Source organism: Mandrillus leucophaeus, unplaced genomic scaffold (assembly GCF_000951045.1).
Source record: "Mandrillus leucophaeus isolate KB7577 unplaced genomic scaffold, Mleu.le_1.0 Scaffold275, whole genome shotgun sequence".
Taxonomy (NCBI): Eukaryota; Metazoa; Chordata; class Mammalia; order Primates; family Cercopithecidae; genus Mandrillus; species Mandrillus leucophaeus.
Genome location: NW_012102865.1, coordinates 1252470 through 1277369, shown reverse-complemented (window position 1 = coordinate 1277369; position 24900 = coordinate 1252470). Strand labels below are relative to the sequence as shown.

Sequence of the window (24900 nt, the reverse complement as noted above, 5' to 3'; positions counted from 1 at the left end):
TATGAATATATATATTTGACTTAAAGTGACACAGTTATATTCAGAAAATTTTCTCTCATGATAACACATTTCAGCTGCTTTCTTCTCACATTTGACTGTAGGCTCCACAACGACACAAACCATGTATTAGTCATGCTTTAATTTCTAATAAATAACACAAAACTTGGCTCAAAATAGACATTCGGATTAATTAATTTGAGGGCTCTGTAAACTGAAGTGCCTAGTGCTTTGGGTTCACGGGTTTGGGAAGGTCAATTAGAACCATAATAGAAATCATCTCATGTACTGTCCGAAAGTAGATTCCAGAGACCCTTCCAAACATGTCACCACAAAACTCATGGTTTCAAGCAACAAGGCCAACGAAGAATCCATTCATGATTTTAAGTCTTTTATTTCGCCAATATCTATACATATACTCCACCTATATTTACAGATTTTACCTATTAACTTATTCACAGAAATTTAGTAGGTAAAAGATTAGTTGGAAATTGATTTATCACTTAAAAATGTGTTTTTCAAATTGTCTGCTCATATATTTTCCATTTTTGTTGTTCTCCTAAAAATCTCACCCAAGATGTCAGGCAGGTAAACATGTCTGATAAAATGCCTTAAATTACATGATATGCAATAAAATGTATATATTGCTTAAAGATACTTCATCTCAGCATTATACAAACTCAAAGGTCACGAAGTGGGTCTGAGCTAGAGACACTTTTAAAGGATGTCTGGCAATTTTCAGAGCTTTCATGTTGAGAACTCACTTAAATATGATTAGACAATTACATACCAGAGCATGTAAATATTTTGATAGAAAAGGGATAAATGAATAAACATAGATGTTTATCCAGGTAATTTAAAGAAATCAGAAACATAAACTATATGAAATCTTGATATAACCGCTAAATCTTTAAAGAAAAATTAAGAGCGTCCAATATTTTTTATTGCTATCCCTTTCTTTTATGTCTAATGTTCACAATTTGCTTTAAATAGTTTTGTACTTTAGACAGTTTGATGACTAGAAAACCTCTGAACTTATTGACCTCTTAGTGCACAGCTTACCTACAAAAATGGATTCAGAGACAAAATTAGGCAATGGTGTGCTGGTCAATGTTCAACAACCGGTCTCAAAAAAGAGGGGGGAAGCCCTGATTTATAGCGTTTGCTGATTTCCATGGTGAAAATACTCCTGCCACAACTGATTTCAAGCTAAGAAAACGATGTCACTGAAAATGGAATATAGGAAGAGATAGTCAAAATTGGTTTATTCAATCTGGCTGAAGCCAGATTGAGCACATCTGTGAAATTCGGTCATATTACATTATTAAGTATTTCCTGAAAAATGTTGATTAAATACTTCTGTGAGATGATGTCAGCTGTGTGCCCTTCTTAAGTATGCACTATGTACGTTAGTCTTTTAAATGCCCTCACATCTATTATACACAAGAAATCTAATTTCCATTGTTTCACATAGCATCTTTCTCACATTTATTTGACTCTTTGATTTTTCCCCTCAGAATACCTTCCAATATCTTTCAGAATAATAATGTTTCACAGGACCCTGTTTGGGAAATGTGGCTGTAGGCACACACTTCTAGTCGTACTGGACACACAGTAGGCATAATAGCAAATTACTGACAAGTGTTCATGCATATAGAACGGTCATAAGAAAAAGGTGAGCAATGATATACAAATAAATAGAAGGGATTGACTTCGCATCCCAGAACCATGGCCCAATTTGTCCGTAACCTTGTGGAGAAGACCTCGGCTCTGGTGAACGCTGCTGTGACTTACTCGAAGCCTCGATTGGCCACATTTTGGTACTGCGCCAAGGTTGAGCTGGTTCCTCCCACCCCTGCTGAGATCCCTAGAGCTATTCAGAGCCTGAAAAAAATAGTCAATAGTGCTCAGACTGGTAGCTTCAAACAGCTCACAGTTAAGGAAGCTGTGCTGAATGGTGTGGTGGCCACTGAGGTGTTGATGTGGTTTTATGTTGGAGAGATCATAGGCAAGCGTGGCATCATTGGCTATGATGTTTGAAGACCAATCTTTAACATCTGGTTATATTTGATTTATTATTTGAGTGTTGTTGGACCATGTGTGATCAGACTGCTATCTGAATAAAATAAGATTTGTCAAAAAATAAATAAATAAATAAATAAATAAATAAATAAATAAATAGAAGGGATTCTGTCCTGATTTTCATGAGATTGGATTATTCTGAAAATTGTTTCACTGGTGCAACCACAGTTGTATTCATTTATTAGAGAGGCATTTATTGAGCATATACTATATTCAGAGCGCTATCACTACACTAAGGCACTGGAACATTTCAGACTTTTTCTCACGTTTAAGGATAGATGCTCCATTAGGCAACGCCAAGTTTAGTTTTCCTTTTTTAAACAAATTTTGAAGTGGGGAGGGCAAAACTCAGTAATTATTCTAAAATGTAATTGAAAGGAATATTTAAATCTAACACATGTTAGGAGTGGACCTTTTGCAAACTATATGCAGGATGTACATAATACACAGCTATTTAATAACACAGATATAGATAATTTTTTAAAGGGAAGAAGCTGTCATTTTTCCTAAATACCCAATATTAAATATTTTTACCTGGATGTTAAATGTTTAAATAATAGCATTTTACTAACCATCAATTTGACTCTATTAGAATGTCTCCAAGTGTTTAAATATGTCCACACTTAGCGTGTTCATCTAATTTATGGTCACATATAAATATTCCTAAAACTGAACATGTTTTTGAAAAACAAAAAAGCAGGAGTAGGCTAAATGCTAACTGAAAAAAATAAGAATCCAACTATCTATTTTGCAATGGGTTTCAGGTTATAGACACATTTTCCTTTAATCACAACTCACAAATTATTATGTGATGTATGAACCTTAGTGTATTTGTTTTGTTTTGTTTTCCATTGGAGAACTGACAGGTGGATTTTTCATTGGAGAAATATTTGCCACTTGACCTTTGGCAGAAAGTGTGATCTGTTGTTACATCAAAGAAACTCTAATGTTGAATTATCTTGGTAGTATATAAATTATTTTAAAAAATTAGAACATGGCTACTTTAAGATAATACATTCATTGCTTATACTAGTGCATAGAGTATTATACTACAATAGTGACACTCCAATAGCTCACTTTTTTTACCCCTTAAGTTATTCTCACCATGCAAGAATAGAAACTAATGTATCTCAACACATTCAAAGAAACCAAACAATAAGCATATGTTTGCCCACGAACCCAACTCAAAACGAGGCATCTATATGAGAAACATACCAGCAAATACTTCTCTGATTTCTTCATTGAAAGTGTAAAATTGTTTCTACCATGATCACCAACACTTCATTGTTTTTGTTAAGCTATAAGGATATTTTCTTACAAGGTCAGTATTTGAAATGAATATCTACACACAAGACTATATGGTCCTCATTTATATTAAAATACATAAATTCTGAAAAATAAATTTAATGAAAGTCGTTTTCATGCCTTGTCCTTTGAATGATTCTTTCCTTTCATTCCCTAATTTTAACAATATACTTGCAAACAAAAATTGCTCAAAGGATATACTGCATGAACATCTATAGTTACTTGTGCATAGTTAGAACATAACCCAATATTAATTCTTCTAATATTGAGTTGTGGTACATTGTGAGAGGAATGTCTCAATCATGTTAATTATATATATGTGTGCATTCTGTGTGGTTATTATATAGTATGGTCTTTCCTTAATAATACAGAATACGTTATATTTCATGCTTGCCAAATTTTTATTCAAATAACATTAGCTGCTAGTATATCATATTACAAAATTCAACTTTATCTTGCAGAAAAGAAAAAAATTATATTAGAATCTCTAGACTCATTGATGTATTACACATCGAATAAACTACAAAGGCATGAATTAGAAACAGGACAATTGTCAGAGGCGAATGGTTTTGCTGCAGATTTGAATTATCTGTAAGCAGATTTCACAAGGCAGAGGCAAGCTCGCACTGCCTTAGAGGAGTAACACCACACCAAGGAAGTTTCCCACCAAACCTTCTACCTCTCCTCATGGGATCTAACAACGGAAATGAACATGAGATCTAAAACACAGAAAATCCTGGGTAACAAATCAAAGAGAGTCAGGTCAGAGAGCCAAATTTCACAAGAACACATATTCTATGTTATGATCCGCCCAAAAGAGGAAAATATTTCAAAATGCTCTCCGTAATAAAGCTATATTAACAATAGGCTGTATGGTCCTGCCATTGGAGTGGAGGACTGACTTGACCCTTGACCTCTGCTCACATAAAAGCTTGAGAAATGAAAATTATATTTATCATGGTTGTTTGTTTTATACAAATTTACTGTCTTTCTTTATCTAAACTGATATAAGAAAAAAAAAAAATCTTTTCTGAAATAGCCCAAGTCTGGTTCTTAATAGTCATGTGACTATTTTTTCTGCCAGCCATGTGCTCCGTATCATTTTACTCTGAAATAACTATGCGGATTTCAGCTCAACCTGCCTTTGCTTATAATGCATGACATACCCCGTGAGGGAGCCTGAGAACAGACTCCCTTGAAAAGCAAGGTTCTCATAGTTGGCCTGTAACCATGGAAGCAGATGCCGTTTTCTTCTCACCCTGCTTACCTCTTTGCAGCCTCGAGCTGCTCCCTATTGTTACAAGGGGGACGCCTTGATTTTTCTTCATCATGACCGAACTTGCCTCTTCTTCAAAGGGCATGATGCTGCAGGTCATTGGTCTAGACTGTTTGCACGGTCCAGAGAACAGCCTTGATGTAACCCTTGCTCCGTCTGAGCCACACCACCAGCCGTGCATCTGCAGACTGGAGGGGGACATTGGAGATCTGTATTTGAAAAGAAGTCTGTCTGATTTTGCCATTGTGCCTTTTCACTCATCGATCGAATGAATATCGAACCTTCTGTCGTTGCATGTGTGAAATAGATAGCTTAGCAAGCACTTTTGTGCCCAACCTGTGCAGTGGGCCAAAAGGTTTTCCTTTTAGCCTCAAGAATTTTTTCTTCAGACTTCATGAATTTCGTGTTAGCTTAAATTATTTATATGCCTTTATCCAACTGTTATGATGACCGTTTCAGTTACTTCGTCAGCAGTGACTTTCTTTTGGTATTAGAAGGAGCATTTTCTTTTCTGTCAACTATGTTTGTTTTCCTTTTAAGCTTTTTAAGATCTTCTAGATTAACTCATTTGTAAGGAGAAAAGGTGTAACTTTTACTGTAACCTATGAAGTCAAAAAGTTGAAGTGTCCTTTCAAGGAGATAATGAGATGGTGTCTATCATTTAACAGGTTTATCCCAGAAAGGTGAACTTGAACTGCCTCCAGGTAATTTCAGTGATTTGTAAGAGTAAGTAAATCAAATAATCACATTGATTTTAAATTAAACAAATTTGTTTGATAAGCTCTGTTCCAAGGGAAAATTTTCTTTGTTTTTACCCATTAAAAAATTTGCAAAAATGTTTTTCTGGAGCATTAAAATAGACTTAAAGCACATAAATTCATTATGATCTGTGAAAGGCACATAAAATCATGGTGATTTCGTATGTTAAATACTATATATTTATGATATATATCTGGTGGCATGATTTAATTAGAAAGTACACAATATCAAAAGATGTTTACATTTCATTTTTAGTACAATTACAATTCCCAGTTTGTCATCAATAACTAATGTTGACAATAACTAATAGCAACCATACCACCTGCTCATTCTGCAAAACATTGTTTTACTGTGTTCTTGTAAAATCGGAATGACTTTAAAATGCCTCCTCTACTAATCTGCAGTATATTACCTAGCAAGTACTGTCTGTATGTGTCATCAGTTTCTGCTTTGTTTTGTTTCATTTTAAGAACCTACTATTTCATACTTCAACGCATACCTATTTTCTCTAATTGCCACAGGCAAAGGGGAGGTCCCTGACAGAATAAAGAAGGTTATTGTGACAGATGAAACATAATTCACAATGAGTACTCTTTTCATCCAGCTCTAAGTAGCAGAGGATTACTTCCAAGCTGAATTTTGTGGCAGAATGTATGAGCTGATTTTATTAACACATAAGGATGGGGCACAGGCAAAAAACCTATTTCTCCTCAGCTGGATGGTGGCTATTTTGTGTGTGTCTGTCTGGGGGCTTTATTTGGATCCACCTGAAGCAGAAGATATGCTGGCCAGAAGAGACTCTGAAGAAATCGAGGGCGTAGGCGGGGAGGGTAGAAAATAAGAAATTTAAAGTAATAAAAGTGGTGGGTTTTCTATACTAGATAATGAAAAATGATGAACTAAATATACAGTATTTCTACATTCTTTGGCATGCACATGAAATAAAGTCATACTTTTTTTCAACAAATACAACAGCTGCAAAAGTAGGTAAATTTTATTTCATAAACTTACTTTTCTTTAGATGATTTTGTTGTTTTTTTGGTAATTTTAACTTCAAATGCTTTGTTAGATCTCTAAATGCCGTTTAGTTTTATGAGAGGGCTTAATATTAAACTTGGGTTACATAGGTATGTGTTTATTTGAATATTTTACTTGCTTTCAATTGTTTGTTTTGCTTTTAATGATAAGGATTGTATTTGATCTTTATAAAATTTGTATATGTAAATACAAAAAATATTTTTCTTTCTATTTCTTATGAGGTCAAATTTTAAATTAACTAAAAGAGGGGCAAAAATTTGTACTTGATAAATATCTGTGCATAATAAAAAAAATCCCAGACTATAACATTTATTGCAATTCATTTGTTTTAAATAGCTTTTTACTTACATTAACCATTTGGATTTAGTTATTCTTGGAAATTGTATTTTCTTTCCTAATATTTTATAGAAACTGTAGATGAAATAGTTTTCTATCTGTAAAAGGAAAAGTGTACAGTTGTTCTTTCTGCTAGTGTGCCTACTATTACAAGATTTACAACAAAGTGCTATTTCCCTATGTTCTTGTCCAAAAAGTTAAAAAATAATCTAAATTCTAAATTGAAGTCTTTCTCAATTTATTGGATCCATTTCATATTTCAAATATTGTAATGAATAATTCAAATGCACCTAATTTAATTAGGTATTCCCTGGAAGAAGGAATAAGACTATAATCTACAACCATTTCTTTTATATATTTTCTTAAAATAATTTGGTTATTTTGATACACAAATTATACAATTTGAATTAGCTGAAATGATTTCATTAAGTTGGTTTTGTAGCTAAAAGCTAAATTAAATATACAATAATATTTATCTTGAAGTTTAACACTTCACAAATACTGCCTCATAAAGATTTACTTCTATTAACTGATTTCTTGGTGAATGACTTGTTAATGTTTAAAAAGCAGTAATTTGAAAATAAGATTGTTTATTCTATAACTTCAGAAAATATGTAAAATAATATAATTAGGACTTTCTATTTGTTGATACAAGCAGAAATCCTCCTCTGTCCTCCCTATACAAAAAATAACTGAATTAAACCATATGCCTTGCAAATATTTTAGAATATTCTTTTATTATGTTTTTACTAACACAACTAAAAGATGACATTTTAACAAAATAAGAATTTCAAAGGAAAAATATAAAGATTTATATAGCAATTACTGTCAGATTATCTGCAGAGATTTCCTATCTATAGTTTTATGTCTTCCTAATAATTAATTACAGAAACAAGCCAATTTACCTACTTTGGTATTTGGCAAAAATTTTCACTTCTGCTGTTATTTTATGATTATCCTCTTTATGTAATTTATTTGAAATAGGTGCACAGTTTATCTTTAGAAAATATAAACGACTGAAGCGACATTTTTAATTAAACATAGGGGAAAGAAGAAAAGTTTAAGAATAGGGATGTTGTTATAGAAATTGTTTAACTGTGCGGTTTATAGTATAGTTTTTTAAAATAATAGGGTTTGTTTTATTCATAGTTGAACTTAAATGGAGCATGCCAAATGGTTACATCCAAAAGTAAAATTCATTTGCACTCACTGATTATAAAATATTATATAGGAAAATAACTGTAGGGAGCTGAGGATAAGATTTTGTTTTGCAATTACATGACAGTTTTTAAAAAATAACATCATGCAATCTGAAGATGATGTCATTATATTGTTTCTATAAATTTACCTGAACACCCAGCATAGTGCTGCAAAAAATAATAGAAATAGAGGCCAGTGTATTTTATTTCGGGTATGATCTTTGCAGAGTCAACCTCTGTTTTATCCAAAATTTATTTCCTGTATTTCAGGCCCAGAACATTTTTCATATTGCTTTCTTCTTCCTCCCTCTCCCTAAAACACATTTTGCTATAAACTTCTGCACCAATCACTAGGAAAGACACAAACAGCAGTAGCGGTTCAGGAAGCAGCCCCGTGAATGTAAAAATCACAGACTTTGATTTTATAAGACAAGTTGGATAGGAGTCAAAACTGCCACATGCGGTGTGAAAAAATGCCACCCTGGTGTGAACAAAAGGTTTAAAATGGAGTCAAGAAGCGTGCAAGCTCGATGTCTAAGCTTTTCCTGTGAATTGTCTGCCACAACCTGCAGGGTATCAAGTGGGCTGGGAAGAATAGAGAGCTCTTGGAAGCTACAACTGAGAAACATCGGCAGTCAAACGTGTTAGTTTTTGTTTTTGTTTTGTTTTTTTAATTTATTTTGTTTTGTTTTGTTTTGTCTCATTTAGGCATCATTACACTAAACTGTTTTACCCAAAACACAAAACAAATCCAAAAAAAGTCACATAATGTGTGAAGAAACTGTTGCTTACAAATGAATTGTTACTTTTTTTTTGCATTCCTTCATTTATAGCAAAGCAAACTTATCAACTGCACTTTATATTTTAAATTCCTTGTTTTGTAGGCTTGAGTTTTGTTTACAAAATGGTGAGCAGGAATAGAGGCTCATGAAGTCCTAACAATTAGAATATAAAATGTAACTATAACACTCATATTTGGTTAACTTCTAAATTACCAAGAAAAGGTGGAGAAAAAAGACTGAGTTCACTATTGGAAACAAGTATTTCATTTTTAAATAAATACAATAACTCTGAATTCAGCAGGAATAGACCCTTCAAGAAACACTGCTGCAATATACTGCTATAGGAGGCCAATTACACCTTTTTCTAATATTTTGCAATGTAAAAATTTACTCATAAATAATCAGTCATTAAACAATCATCATTTGCTTAAATAACAATAAAAGGCAATTCAGTTTTAAGGACAATTAAAATGTACACAGTTGTGTCATAGCCCTCACTTCAATAATCTTAATATGTGTGTAAAGGCACAACTCTATGAATGCTAATTGCATAATAAATTATGAATAACATTTAAAGAAAGTAACATTTCCTAGGTGATTGTGATCTAATCAATACAATACATTTAAATGCATCAAGAAATATCTTTGATGAGCATTGAAATGATCCTTAAACTTCGAAGCCAGTTTTATTACATTTGCATCTTATCTCTTATTAAAGATTGGGTCTAAAGCCAGCAAATCCCATTGGTTATGAATGCAGGTCAAGACAGGAACATTTTTCTATTTACTCTTTGTAACACTGGATAGAAATCAATCTGCTACTTTCATTACAACCACACAATCAATTCCGTTTAAAGTATAGTACAACAGTCAAGTCCAAGGACAATATGGATTCTTGGAAAAAGCTCATACCATTTGCAGGCCTGTACTTGATATAGCTCCTGGTAAATTGTTTTCTTTTTAATTAGTGTACCTGGTCATTTAAAGCAAATATGCCTAAACTAGTATTACAATGTAGGATCCAACCAAGAATTGAGAGTACTCTCTTCATTTAAGTTGCATTAAAAAAAAATCATTTTTAAACAATAAAAATGTTAGACGAAAGAATTCTTTCTACTTTTAATCTAATATGATATAGCCATTTTGATATTTCAAGCAAAATTTGCATACACCAAAACTTCTACCTTGAAATTAGCATAAGAAATCCTTTATTTAAAATACCAGCTTCCTCTCGTCTCTCAATAAAATGACTTTATTTGGATTACTCTTATTTTACATCTAAATGACCAAGATTACTGCTTCTAGATTTTTTTCTTGCACAAAGCATATCTCAGTAAACAAAAGAAATATGCCCACTCTATACTCCATTTACACATAATAGAATCACTATTTTAAATTCTTTTAAAGCACTAAATGTAGAGGTAAGATAACCATCATATATGTAAATTATTAGAAAGCACAGATAAACCACTGTATACAAACACTAATGGTGGTTCACTGATTTCTTTTCCTTTTATTTTTTCCCAGCTTTATTAAGACAGAATGACAAATTTAAAAATTGTATATATTTATGGTATACAGTGTCATGTTTTGATATATATATGCATTGTACAATGATTAAATCACCTCACATACTTATCATTTTTTGTGGTGAGAACATTTAAGATCTATTCTCATAAAATTTTTTGAGTATAAAATACGTTATTATTAACTAGTTGCCACGCTGTAAAATAGATCTCCAGAACGTATCCATTCTTACACTTTATACACTTTCACCATCTCTCATTCCTCCCTCACTTTATTTTATAAATAAGGATATTTTCCTTTTTCACATCAGTTTTAAGCATTTCAATTTACAGTCTCATGATTTTCTCAAACATGTAATAAATGAATGTCTTCAAGAAAATCACAATTTATAGCTCTGAGTTATAATATTGAAATATATTCCTTATTAAAAATGCAGTATGCCCCTTCCATAGATGAGGAATAATTCAAATTTAAATTAAATAATTTGGTGGTTTTATTTTTAAAAATCTATGTCATTTAATGCAAATCATATGACCCTGAAATTTTAGAGTTTGGAAAAGTTTTATGCACTTAGAAAAACACAATTTTAATTTTTGCTTTAATATTTTATTCTTTCTGCAAAACCTTATAATGTCACATTTCTCTGTCATCTTTTAATAATCTGTTTGTTGTAACTATTATTAGTGAAATTTTCTTTCTAGTGACAAGAAGTAAACTGAACCTTTTTCTTTTTTTCTTTTTTTTTTTTTTTTTGAGACAGAGTCTCGCTCTGTCGCCCAGGCTGGAGTGCAGTGGCCGGATCTCAGCTCACTGCAAGCTCCGCCTCCCGGGTTTACGCCATTCTCCTGCCTCAGCCTCCCGAGTAGCTGGGACTACAAGCACCCGCCACCGCGCCCGGCTAGATTTTTGTATTTTTTTAGTAGAGACGGGGTTTCACCGTGTTCGCCAGGATGGTCTCGATCTCCTGACCTCGTGATCCGCCCATCTCGGCCTCCCAAAGTGCTGGGATTACAGGCTTGAGCCACTGCGCCCGGCCTGCTGAACCTTTTTCAAGCAAAGCTTATGGATAACGCCTGAGACATGAAGGTACTCCCACATCTTCTATGGGGCTCCAGATGTTCTCACCCAGAAACAGGCATCATTTTTGCTACATTTTTTGCATACATTAGCAATGGCTAATGAATCCAATGTCAAAGCCTCTCACTGCCCCGGAGACATCCAGAGGACATTCTCCTCCAATCCACCTCAAGAACCCAATTTCTGATGGCTTTGCATAGCCTTGAACAGGGCTGCTGTTCAGTTTTGTTTCCTTCTTTTCATTGGCCTCCACCACTGACGGCATCTGAGTCTATTCTTGCTTCTCTCTGAACTACCAGGCTATAGTCCTTAGACTGAGCAGGCTCCACACTCACAGATGACTTGCAGAAATCATGCTCTAGGCCTCAAAACCTCATCAGAGCAAGTTCAGAATGCAGAGGTCAGAGACGGACAGGCCAAGCAAGCCTCTGACAGTAACTCAGCTGACACACCGATAGACTAGGACAGAGGGAATGTTAAAGTAAATGTTAGCTTAGGCCATTCATTATACAATCACTTAGAAAGCAAAAAGTTGTTTCAAGTACATGGGCCATAACTTAAATGACAGATACACCACCTTCATGTTTATCCACAGGCAAGCAAACAAAAAAAAGTATGTGCTCATTTTTATATGTTTTTTTTCTAATTTTTTTACGTTAATGTCATGTTGTTTTTATATGTTTCTAAAGCCCAAAACTACTGCTGTTAAACTTGCATCCCTGACGTGGCATTTAACATATTCTTTATTTTAAGTTTTGCATCCCATTCCATCAGATATCCTTTCAAATGAAAGATAAACTTCCTGAAAAGTCAGAAACGGGTTAATCCTTCGGAGTCTATCCAAAGTTCTCTGGAATGTCAGGATTTCCTAAAGGAAGATCAGAAATCACTAGCTGTATTTCCTCAGCTTTTTTAATTTTTCTCTAACATTTGAAAAAAAAATAGGGCTTAATATGATTTACTTTTCTTTTTAAAAGTAAATTTGTTCACGGATGCTCAGTTTCATATATCAAATCATATAAAACATGATACTTTTCTATGTTGACGGGATTTTTAAAACAATCTAATTAACATAATTTATTACTTTTCCGTTAGATATACTACATTTTGGTAAAAGTAACGAGCACAAGTTCATACTTTTTTTTAAAGTAACTGTTTAAGACTTATTTTTAAATGTCAAAAATTTATAAATAATATTTTATGTCACAAAATCATAGCCCCATGCTCAATTGTTTATAGTATATCTTCAATAGGCAATGAAAACTTTATATGCTTTCATTGTTGCTTTGGACTAAAAGCAAAACCCTATCTATGAGCCATACAGTTCACTAATCAAAGAAAACACGTGTCACTGTGATTTTAGGAAAAAAATCTATCTTAGTTTATATTGTTCTTTAAAGCAAAGCCACAAGTTCAAATCTTGAGCCCAGTGCACTGGCTCACACTTCTCAATTTCTATTTAATAATGTCAAAATACAATTTAGACATTTGTAATATCATAGCTTTTGCTATCAAAAGCCAATACACTTCAATGTGTACATACAATTGTGAAACTTGTTCTAAAAATGGAAAACTATTGCCCTCGAAGCATATTTTATTTTTAAAAAATATTGAATAAAAGTTGGAATATGACAATATTTCTAGAGAGCATTATTTCTTCCATACATTCAGATAACCATATATATATATATATATATATATATATATATATATAGTTTCAAAGATAAATGTGATAAGCTATAAAACTTGCAATAAATTGGCAACTGTTCTTTGGGAGATAAGATTTTTTATTAGAGGCTTTGCTCTCAAAAGACATTTCTGAAGTAGCTCATAAACTAATATAGACATTGACAACATTTTACATCAAATAGTCCTTTGGTCTAAAATCCAATCATTCATTCAAGTAATATATTATTCTTATTATTATTTTGAGACTTAGTCTCACTCTGTTGCCCAGGGCCAAATCTCAGCTAGTGACAACATTCACCTTTCAGGTCCAAGCAATTCTCATGCCTCAGTCTCCCAGTAGCTGGGATTACAGGTGCCCACCACCAAACCCGGTTAATTTTTGTATATTTGTAGAGACGGGGTTTCACCATGTTGGTCAGACTGGTCTTGAACTCCTGGCCTCAAGTGATCCACCCACCTCGGCCTTCCAAAGTGCTGGGATTACAGGCATGAGCCTCCGCTCCCGGCCCAACTAACATTTTGTCATCGCCTTTGTGCTATCCCGGGTTTGAGGGAAATTTGTTCATTCAACAAATATTTTCTATATATCTATTTAATAATGTTCAAGCTGCTAAAAACATAATATGGATTATTTTAAAGGATTGGAAGATTATATGCTATGATAGAGAATAAAGAGAATGAGGAAGAGAAAGAGTTCTTGCACAGACAGAATGGTCAGGAAAGGCCAGGAGAAAAGGTCCTCAGAAGGCAACAGAAGGCAATGCGTGAAATGAGTTTTTCAAACGAGAATGACTCTGTTCTGGGAATAAGAACACACCAAGTTTCCGCACGAGATGGAACAGCTTGTGTGAGGGACCAAAGGCAGAAAGGCACTCAGCATATTAAGAAGGGCTAGGATCTTACTCCTAAGGCAGCAGACACCTGAGGTACCATCTCTCAGAAATGAGACACAGGATGTAACATTTTTTTTTTTTTTTTAAGACGGAGTCTCGCTCTGTCGCCCAGGCTGGAGTGCAGTGGCCGGATCTCAGCTCACTGCAAGCTTCGCCTCCCGGGTTCACGCCATTCTCCTGCCTCAGCCTCCCGAGTAGCTGGGACTACAGGCGCCGCCACCTCGCCCGGCTAATTTTTTGTATTTTTAGTAGAGACAGGGTTTCACCGTGTTAGCCAGGATGGTCTCGATCTCCTGACCTCGTGATCCACCCATCTCGGCCTCCCAAAGTGCTGGGATTACAGGCTTGAGCCACCGCGCCCGGCCATTTTTTTAAATCTCCCTAGAGTCGGGGGCCATCAGTTGCAACCCAATATATTAGGCAATAGTTCTTAACAGTATCATAAACAATCCTTCTGATGTTATTTGGTGAATAATCTGGTCTTCTCATTTTGCTTAACTGGAAAAAAATTGCATACTGGGGACACTTGTTTATGATCTTTGTTCTCAAGAGCAAATGAAACCAGTTCCTTCCTATAAGTCAATGCTAATGAGTCAATTTGGCTATTGGCTGAGGCATGTGATTCTGGTAGCAAATATATATCTAACATTCTCAGTCAAGAACAGGTGCGTCCTCTGAGTTTACCTACTTATACGGCAAAATAATTCGCCAATGAGTTTATTTCCTTTAATTCTATCTTTTGTCTAAGTATTCAATCACAAAATTTAAGGGCATCATATTATACATGAAAAGGACTGACTCAAGTAGTTTCAGTATACTAGCAACTAAATGAATTGAGTAGCATACATGTATGCTGCTTCTTTATGTTACGATTAGACATACTATTTTCTACTTAACCAGGAATATTCAATTATAATATAATTTAAGTTTTTAAGAAGAATTTTTAAGTTAACTGTTTAGATCTCTTTTGGGAAGATAAAATGTATTCATTAAATGCTCTAAAGATTGGATAGGCAGTTGGGATCATTCTGCATAGGCTATGGCCCAAGCAGGATAAGAAATTAGTAACACAACTATTAAGACAAATTACAAGGTGTTTCTGCTAAATGAGATACTTAAGAACAAGTTTCATTGCATTTTCCTAGCCACTTAAAAACAAATTATTGCAGCAGTGTAAATTCTGGATATCAGAACACAAGATTAATAGCAACATGTTTTAAACTTACTGTGGACATACAGTAGTTGACCTTTTTTAACTGGGGTTTCCCTTTACTAAACTTCTCCCAAAACAAATATCTTGCTCCTTTTCAAAGTCTAATTTACAGATATACCCCTTCTTGGAAATTTATGTTTAATCATGTAGAAGATGAAAATCAAGCTACAAAGAATGCTTAATATACTTAAGTGTAGAATTTTTTACTTAATATTGATGGCCCACTTTTTTTTTTCTTTCTTACTTTTTTTTTTTTTTTTTTTTAGACAGAGTCTCCCTCTGTCGCCCAGGCTGAAGTGCCGTGGCACAATCTTGGCTCACTGCAACCTCTGCCTCCTGGGTTCAAGCAATTCTCCTGCCTCAGCCTCCTGAGTAGCTGGGATTACAGGCATGTGCCATCATGCCCGGCTCATTTTTCTAATTTTAGTAGTGACGGGGTTTCACCATGTTGGTCAGGCTGGTCTCAAACTCCTGACCTCAGGTGATCCACCCACTTCGGCCTCCCAAAGTACTAGGATTACAGGTGTGAGCCACCACACCTGGTGATGGCCCACTTTTCTAAATGCATTAGATACTTTGGCTTTAATTTAAAAGTTTTTTCACATGGGTCATCTATACTAATAATTACATACTGAAATGCTCTTTTGGTTCAATGTGATAAGTCAAATTTAAAACCAGAGTTAAAGTTGTCACTTTAGACAAGATTTTATTTATTTTGGGTATACATCAGTACATTACATTAAAAGTGTTTAATTGGAGTACCATTACATAAGAGGTATTAGGTGGCAAAGTAGGAATTTCAAAGTAGGTGGCTGTGAACACACTGAAACTATATAAGGCCTGAAACGAGGAGACATGAGAGGGTTTTCTGAGGAAGATTTCTCTGGGGAGATTGTGCCTGCCTTTCCACTCAATTTTAATGAAAGAGATTTCAGTAGGACCACTTGGGGAGCTGAAGTTTGAAGACAGAGTGGAATTGACTTTGGATCCCGCCTGGACAATGTAAATGTCACACTTGGATTAGCTAACTGCTTCAGCCTCAGATTCAAGAAGAGCTTCCTACAGTGTTGATATCTGCTTAAATTCCCAGAATTTGTCAGTGCAAAAATAGATGACTATAGCCTGTGGACCATACTTGTATTCCCAAGCATGAAAAGAAGCTCTCTAACAGAGCACCTAGAAGGATAATGGACATCCTAAGGGAGAAAGTTGTGTGGAATAGATCCCTAAAATAGGTGACCTGAGAATGACACAGAATGAAAGGAAACCCTATTACCCAACACGTAGGAAGTACAGTCGAATGTTTCCAGTGGGGTCCTCTGATACGCACCCAAAAGCACCTAAGGAACATTAAACTACCCTCCCTGGAGAGTGGAAAGTGCAGTAAAGACAGTAACAGTAAAATGGGGGTTCCCTGATATCCATACTTCACCCCTCTGCAACTTTGATCACTGTGCAGTAGAAAGTGTCCTTAAGAAGACGCTGAAGGAGGAATGCAAGCCTAAGGTGGGGAAAGGTTCTCCCTTCTGCTTCTCAGGCCAGGAATATCTTGCCTGCAGCAGATCCCATCCAGACAAAAGGAGTGATGAGTTGAGAGGTTCTCACACTGCTAATAAAGATATACCCAAGACTGGGTAATTTATAAAGGAAAGAGGTTTAATTGACTCACAGTTCTGCAGGGCTAGGGAGGTCTCAGAAAACTTACAATCATGGTGGAAGGGAAAGCAAACACATTCTTCTTCACATGGCAGCGGGAGAGGGAAGAATGAGAGCCCAGCCAAAGGGGAAGTCCCTTATAAAACCATCAGACCTCGTGAAAACCAACTCACTATCAGGAGAACAGGATGGGGGAAACTGGCCCCATGATTCCATTATCTTCACTTGGTCCCTCCCACAACACGTGGGGATTATGGAAACTACAATTCAAGATGCGAGTTGGGTGGGAACACAGACAAACCGTATCAAGAGGGATGACCAACAGCCAGTTAATACAGGACATCTGCCCCTTTTTTAAAAGTTCAATTTGTGTGCAACGAAAAGACTTTGGAAGATTTTAAGAATGACATTATCAGATCTGTGAGTTAAAAATATAAGTCTAATTGCTCTGCGGGAAAGAGGATAGAGAAAGAGAAGGATTAAACACCGAAGAACAGTTGGGGTGTTATTGCAACGGTTCTGGTGTGAGAGGAGAGCGTCACATTCTAGGGTGGTAGCAATTGAGATAAACAGAATGGGATGGTTTAAAAATATATTTGTGAGGTAAAAGTAACAGCACTTCTTGATGAATCAGATTGGAGTAATTGAAAGAGAGGTCAAGTATGACATCTGGGCTTCTGGCCTGAGCAATTGGGTAGATGAGGGAATTTAACAAGGGTGGATAGTAAACTAAGACTGAAAGTCCAACAAGAGTGGGCTGATGCCAGGCCAGAAACTCAGCATCTCCAAAATTTTCTATTAGAAGAATGTACAAGTCCTCCCCAAACATAAATCTCCTCTCCTATTCCTTGTAGAATTGTTGGCCACTCCTTCCAACCTCCAGGGATATGAATATTTCCCTTAATAATGTCAAAGAATTTGCATCAGTCCCTAATTGCCAGTGATCTGTTTCTACTATTTTCATTACCATTTTCTTGATGATATCCCCAGTCTCTACTAAACTTGCTATTTTACATCTAGCAATCTCAGATTTTTTTAGCTTTCTTTTTGTTTGTTTTTGCAAGCTATTACTTAAAACATTTATGTCAGCTATAATGGTCAAAGTTGCTGTTGGAATTTAAAATAAAGAGCACAAAAGGAGACTGTGATAGAATGCTAAGATCATTTGAGGTAGGTTGTGTTAATAGCAATTAGCTAACAATTTAGAGTACAATCTGTCATATTAGTTCTCATTGTCTGAAAGTTTACAATAGCATTCAGAGCCTCTAAATAGTAGACTATATTATTTTTCTCTGTATATATGTTCTTTGTTTGTTTGGGATGGTGTTTTGCTCTTGTTGCCCAGGCTGGAGTGTAATGGCGCTATCTCGGCTCACTGCAACCTCCACCTCCCAGGTTCAAGCAGTTCTTCTGCCTCAGCCTTCCAAGTAGCTGGGATCACAGGCATGTGCCACCACACCAGCTGATTTTGTATTTTTATATATGTCTTATTTTTATGAAAGTGATTGAGAAACGGGATGAAAATCAATTAGCAGAAACAACATTAATTTCTTAGTTTTTATCACTGCATTGTAGTTACATCATACATTAACAGTAGGAAAGCAAGGTGAAGTGTATATAAAAACTGTATATACTATCTTGTAACTTTTCTCTAGGCCTAAAATTATCTCAAAATAAAACATTTTAAAAATCAGCAATGTGAGGGCATTTAAGAGGGGTATATGTATACAAAATCTCTGAAAGAGAAAGATATTAAGGGCTGTTATTCAGGGTTATGTCTTTATTCTTGATTAAATACATGAATTCATTTACATTTGCAAATCAAATCTGATTGCATTACGTAAGATAAAACAGGAATATAGACATAAACATATGACTACGTAAGATGCCTTGGAGCTTAATGAATAAACAAGAATTAATATTACTTAAAGAGTTATAAAAGAGCTTAGAATCTATCATGAATCTCAGTCAAAATTTGCTTACATTATGGGCCAGTTTACACTTTTTGTTAAGAAAAAATATTTAATAAATTTCTAGAGTTCTAGGAAGGCCTCTTAGCTTTACCTAATCTGTTAACGTGACACCATTTTTCCATTTACTCAGACACAAAATGTCAGTCATCTTTAACACTTCTGCTTCCTTTGTTGTTGCTGTTTCACCCAAACACTTTCTAAGTCATGCCAAATCTTCATCTTCATTATATTCACTTTTGTCTTACATTAAGTCCTTATTGCTTCTCTTACATATTACATAAGAACATCCTCTTACATATCAGTCTCATACTCCTTGACTCAAATGATACCTTCTACATACATATGGCAATTCATTCTTCCTAGATTATAGGCCTGATCATGGTCAAAAGACTTCAAAAGAAATATATTATCTGGAAAACAATAGGAAAACAGAAAAACAACACACTCCCCTAGAATCTAGTCTACAGGTAAACGCTTTATATATTTCCAACCTCAACTCACACCCATCCCTTCTTTCCATGTATACACCTTGCACTCCTGCCAAAGTGGATTGTCTACTGTTCCCTAAAAAGGCCCTACACTCTTCGGTTTTTACTTTTATTCATGTTGTTTTCCTCCAGCTGAAAATTATTAGTGCTCTCATCCATTCAAAGGACCACCTTTAACACAGAAACCCAGGATCTGCTCACCAAGCTACTTAAGATGACAGAGTGGTCCTGCCCCTTACAGGCTTCCAATGCAATAGTCCACATTTCCTATGAAACTTTTCTGATCTGCCTGTCAATATGTAGATTTTTCTTCCTTTGACCTGCTTTCTTGGTTGTCATGGCTTCTGTATTACTGTGTTCTGTATTACAGTGACTCATACACTGATATGGAGCTCCTAAGTGTTGCTTCGCTAAGGTCGAAAACTGTTTGCACACATTTTTCTACAACTTGAAATGTCTAACAGAGGAGAGGATACTCAGTAAAAATCATTAGAATTAAGTTTAAAACTAAAGGTATTCTCTAAGAAGCAGGGATTACTCAGTTCCTGATGAACTCCCCCCTTTCCTACCCTAAGCCTACTACAACTTTGTCGAATTAGTTTTTAGGCTTAAAATATTGACAAGCATGCTACTTGGACAATAGTGCTTTTTTAGAGTTTGGATCAATAATAATCAGTGATCCACATTTAAATGTGACGTGCTTGTAATTGCTTTTTCTGTTGTAGAAACTACATGTCTCTTTTATTCTACATGCTGTTCAAACTCGCCAACTGAAGAAAGGCATAGCCGAGGTTTGTCTGTCTTCAGTTCACTCTATTTGGAATCTTATTCTGTCTTCGTATCCATTATCTAATATTGACAGGATCTTGCACATGGTTGTTTGGCCTGAGCCCTGTGAAATGAAGATTGGCCAGGGTCGTGAGCCAGACCGAAATATAGCCCAGGCTCTGCTTACCAAGCCCTAAGCATGAGTCCAATGACACCTGCAAGGGTACACGTGTCACGTGCATAGAGGAAAGGGCCTTTTTGTAATTTACACAAAGGGTAAGTGGGGATTCATATAGTCAATGAATGTTAAAATATTGCACAGAAACATTTCAATACTAAAATCCTTGGGCTTTTTGAAGTCCACTTTTGTTGATAGGAGTTCAATTTTCACATAAGTGTATTTCAACATAGAAACAGTAAAGAATTCTATGAATTAAACATACAGGTTCTCCCAAGAAATAATAAAAAGATACATTGGGTCATTGGTTTGATTTCTTTTCCAATGTAAGATTGTTTCCTCTCACATATTTTCATGGTTTTGTCTCATATGAGTTTAAACTATTTAAGCTATGGTTCTTCCTCCATTTCCCAAGGGTGCATATTCAAGAGTCGGATAGAAGTCACTGATAATGAGTTGAAGGGTTGGGGGGTGGGTGTTTATATTTTCTGTTTCTTTGGTGCAGTATCCTGGCTACAATCCAGGGCACTAAGTTATTATCCTTTGTGTGTGTGTGATGGAGTCTCGATTGGTCGCCTAGGCTGAAGTGCAGTGGTGTGATCTCGACTCACTGCAACCTCCACTTCCCAGGTTCAAGCGATTCTCGTGTCTCAGCCTCCCGGGGTTATTACACTTATATTCACTATTTTATTATTATTATATCAGTAAACATCTCCTATTGGCCAACCATTGTGTTGATAAGGTTTATTATCTCTAATGCACTCTGCAAACCAGCCTTATAGGTAGTGTTATTTCAATTTTTTATGGATAAAACTGAGGTGTTTAGTGATTTCTCCAAGTCCAGAAGGAAAGCACGTGTCTAAAATGAGATTATAATCCAGGTCCTCCTGGCTACAAAATAACTTTTCACTCCTTCAGATGAAGTCTTGCAAACTATGTTCCACTTTCTTTAATAAATTCATTCATCAAATACTTATCAAATACTTCTTTTGTGCCCTGAATTCTTCTAGATCCCGGGGATAAGCAAAAGAGACAATGCCTTTGCTATCATGGGACTTACGTTAGGAAAAGGACAATAAACAAGTACATAAATATATAATGTGAGTCCAGGTATTGACAAGCACCATGATGCTAAACAAATGAGGATAATGAGATGAGAGTAATGAGTTGGAAGCAATGGTTGGGAGGTTGGATAAGGTCCTTCTGAGGAAGAGATGCTTTAGTGGTAGCCTGAATGTAACAAAGAGAAACCCATATGAAAGCTGAGTGTCCCAGGCAGATAGAGTAAGTGTAAAGTCTCTGAGGCTAGAAGGATTAAGGCACGTTAGAGGAACATCTTCAAGGCCAGTGTCATCAGGACACAATACGCAAGGGAGAGTGGTAGGAAATGAAGCCAGATACATAGGCAGAAGCTTCAAAATGTAGGCTCAAGTAGACAAGGGTATGCAGTTAAAATTTTTTCTAATGAGAGACTATGGAAAAGCTTTATCTACTTTACACTTTTGAAAAATCACCTTAACTGGTGTAAGCAAAATTAACTCTAGGGGGAGAAGAATGAAAACAGAAATATCAGTTAGAGGGCTATTGTAGCAGATGACAGTGGCTGCAGAAAAGGCGGTAGTTCTGGGGGTAGGGAGAATCGACTGTACTGGAGCAGAGTTGAAAGTAATGTTGGCAAGACTTGCAGATAGAAAGAATGTGAGTGTCAGAAAAAAAGAGAAATCTATCACACTTAGCTTTTACACTGGAGATACTGGGTGGGCGAATGTTGGTGCCATTTACTGAAACAGGAAATTGAAAAGGAGCAGGATTTCAGGAGTAGCTGAGTGGGAAACTATGAGGCCTGTTTTACACATGTCATTACTTTGTATGACATTTTATACATCTCTCTCCCATTTCGAATGTATAATGTTTTAGTCTACATCAGAAAAGATCTAAAGGGTCTTGGCAATAAACAATACATGAATGTACACAAGATGTGAAAATGATGTTTCCCTACATATGTTCACTCACTCACCTGCCCAAAATATGAAAGTGCCCCTATTCTTTTATATTATAGCAACATATTTATTCATTGAGACACATAATTTCATTTGGATCATGAAACCACTGATTAAGGTCAACCAGAGAACAAACATGCAATGAATGTTAGTCCTTTTTTTTTTGCTCTAGATAACCCCTGTGATGTCCTGGGGCAATCTTCTGTGGGTCCATTTTCTAGATCTGTGAGTACTTCTCCATGGTCCTGAGGTTGGGAGCAGAGATACAGAGTTCCCTGGTATGTTTTTTTATCTGTTAGTTTGCCTGTCTCTAACCTTCTTTTAGAACCATTCTCAAATCACATTTCCTCCAAAAATCTTTCTCTCATTGCTCTGGGCTACATAGGAAAAAAAGTCCCAATTCTCTTTAGAAGTTCTGAAGAGGATATGATTTGTATCACTTCTTTAGCACTTAGAACTGACCTAAAATTCTTAGTGTTCCCTCTATTTCAAGATGCTTTCTACTTAGCTGTATTGCAAACTGCTTAAGGTAAAAAGTGGTCTTTTGTACACTCACATCACTCTGCTGAGCGTACTGCTCACATAAGGCAACTTTAATTAGTTTCTGCTGATCAAAGAAAATCAGAAAACCTATCTTCCACAATGCAGAAAGTTTGCAAAATAGTAGAGTTGTTTGGGGATTTTTTTCTTATATTTGTGAAATCTGGAAGCAAAATTACAGGTACTCTAATCCCACAGTATTTTTACTTACAGTTGAAACTTTGCTAGATAAACTGCTACTTGCTAAAATAAAACCAGACAGATAGGTAAACAAAGAGGACCAGAACAGACATCTATGCTTATAAGTGGCATGCTTTCTTTCGCTAACTAGTTTGTTCTTTTGTGATTACATTTTGCTTAGTTACCTTTATCTGTTTTGAATGATACCAAGCATTCCATTGACTTATTTTACTCATAAGCAATGATAATTTGCATGAGTGTATAAAAGGGACTAGATAGCAGAGTCCATTTGAAAGGAGCTTCCAACTAACCATGTTGGAGACTCCTGATTCCTTGTCACTTGACTGGAAATTCAGGTGACAATTATCTGGTGATAATCATTAGGATTAATGTATAACATTTATTTTGATTTTATAATCTGTAATGGTCATACAAACACTAATATGGTTTCCTGAATTAACTATTCTACTGGGAAGAAACTGTTTTGATCAGCTAATAAATATATACGTCCTCCATTTATCCATGGTAGTTTTATTTTTTCTATTGTTGATTTTCCTATAAACTTGATTATGTGAGAGTTAATCGTCAAGGACTTTTATCACCCTTGAGTACAATGACCAAATAAGCTTTCTGACCAAATGCAACAGAATCTTGGAACACTCGGACCCAGCTGAGGATTTCTATGGCTTAGCCCAAAACAGTGAGCTTTACAATATAACATGACAGGAAACAAGCCAAGAAGTGCATGTCTATATTTTAAGACATCTTTAATTACAGGTAAACACTCCAAAATTATTTTTCCCAAGTGACAGGGAAAGCAGCATGGCTTTGTTGCTTTACCTCTATTCTCATTGACCAACTTGCCCAGATAATTCCACTTCCCTTTCCCACGCTCTTAATTCAATCTGTTACAAGTCAGTCTTTTAGAAAGCTTGCTGTGCTTGGTGGCCAGAGACAAATTTGGTTCAATATTCAACTAAGCAATTCAAGTGATAGCCAAAAGGCTGACATTATACTCATTAATGACTGAAAACAAAACAACCCATAAGAGATGAATCAGATTTTGATGAGAGAAAAAGTAAAATGCTTCGGTGGGAATATAGTGAGAAGGTTGATCAACATGAAGAATTTCTAGGTTTCATCTGGACTATCTTTTTCAATGTGTGATTTGAGGGTGTATCTTCTATTCTTAGCAGAGTATTGTTTAAACTTTCACCACCAAAATAGCTTGTCAAATTCCTATGTGTAGCAGACACCCAGTTATTCTCAAAAAGAATCTTACTGAGAAAACAAGCTTGGATGTACCTTCTTCTAATATAAAAATGAGGAGACTATTAATGCTGACACTAATCTCCGGAAATGATCTGAGGAGAAACAGAAAAACAGGACACCAATTTCTTCCTCTGGCGTAACAGACCTCAATAAAGAGAAAATTATCAACACGTAGTTATAAAACATTCAAATTCCTCCTCATGCTCAGAATGCATAATTAGCACATCTGCATTTGGGAAGATGAAATTTAACTCATCATATGTTAAAAACATCTTCAGATATGGCATAAAGTTTTCTGACTATTTTAACAAGCATACAATAGCCTCTTCCAACGTGCCAGGCACTGTGGGCAGAAAGATGAAAAAGACAAGGAACTCTGCCCAGCAAACTCTAAAACAAGATGATAGGGTTGACCCTCAGTAAGACACTTAGAGGCCTCCATAGGGCAAAGACCTTTCCTAAACTTCCTCTTAGATTTGAGCTCCCATAGCTTTTCTGAGCCTCAGGACCTTCATCTGTGAAAGCACAGAGATGAAGTCTGTGACCACTAAGATTCAGGCCATATCCAAAACTCCAATGTTAGGATTCTAAAGAGTTTCCAATACAATTAGAGAGGAAGAGATGAGTAAAGAGTGAAAAGTAAGAGGGATAGAGATTGAGAGAAAATGAGCC

General features: G+C 35.5%; 1 long non-coding RNA gene and 1 pseudogene across 2 annotated transcripts in view; one reads left to right on the top strand and one right to left on the bottom strand.

Moving 5' to 3' along the window:
- The window catches only part of LOC105543109, a 426929-nt gene that overhangs the window by 300966 nt on the left and 101063 nt on the right, over positions 1 to 24900 (bottom strand). The gene's annotated exons all lie outside the window — the stretch shown is intronic.
- Positions 1707 to 2140, top strand: LOC105543108 (annotated as a pseudogene). The gene has a single exon (XR_001006577.1). The product of XR_001006577.1 is annotated as an ATP synthase subunit g, mitochondrial pseudogene (transcript).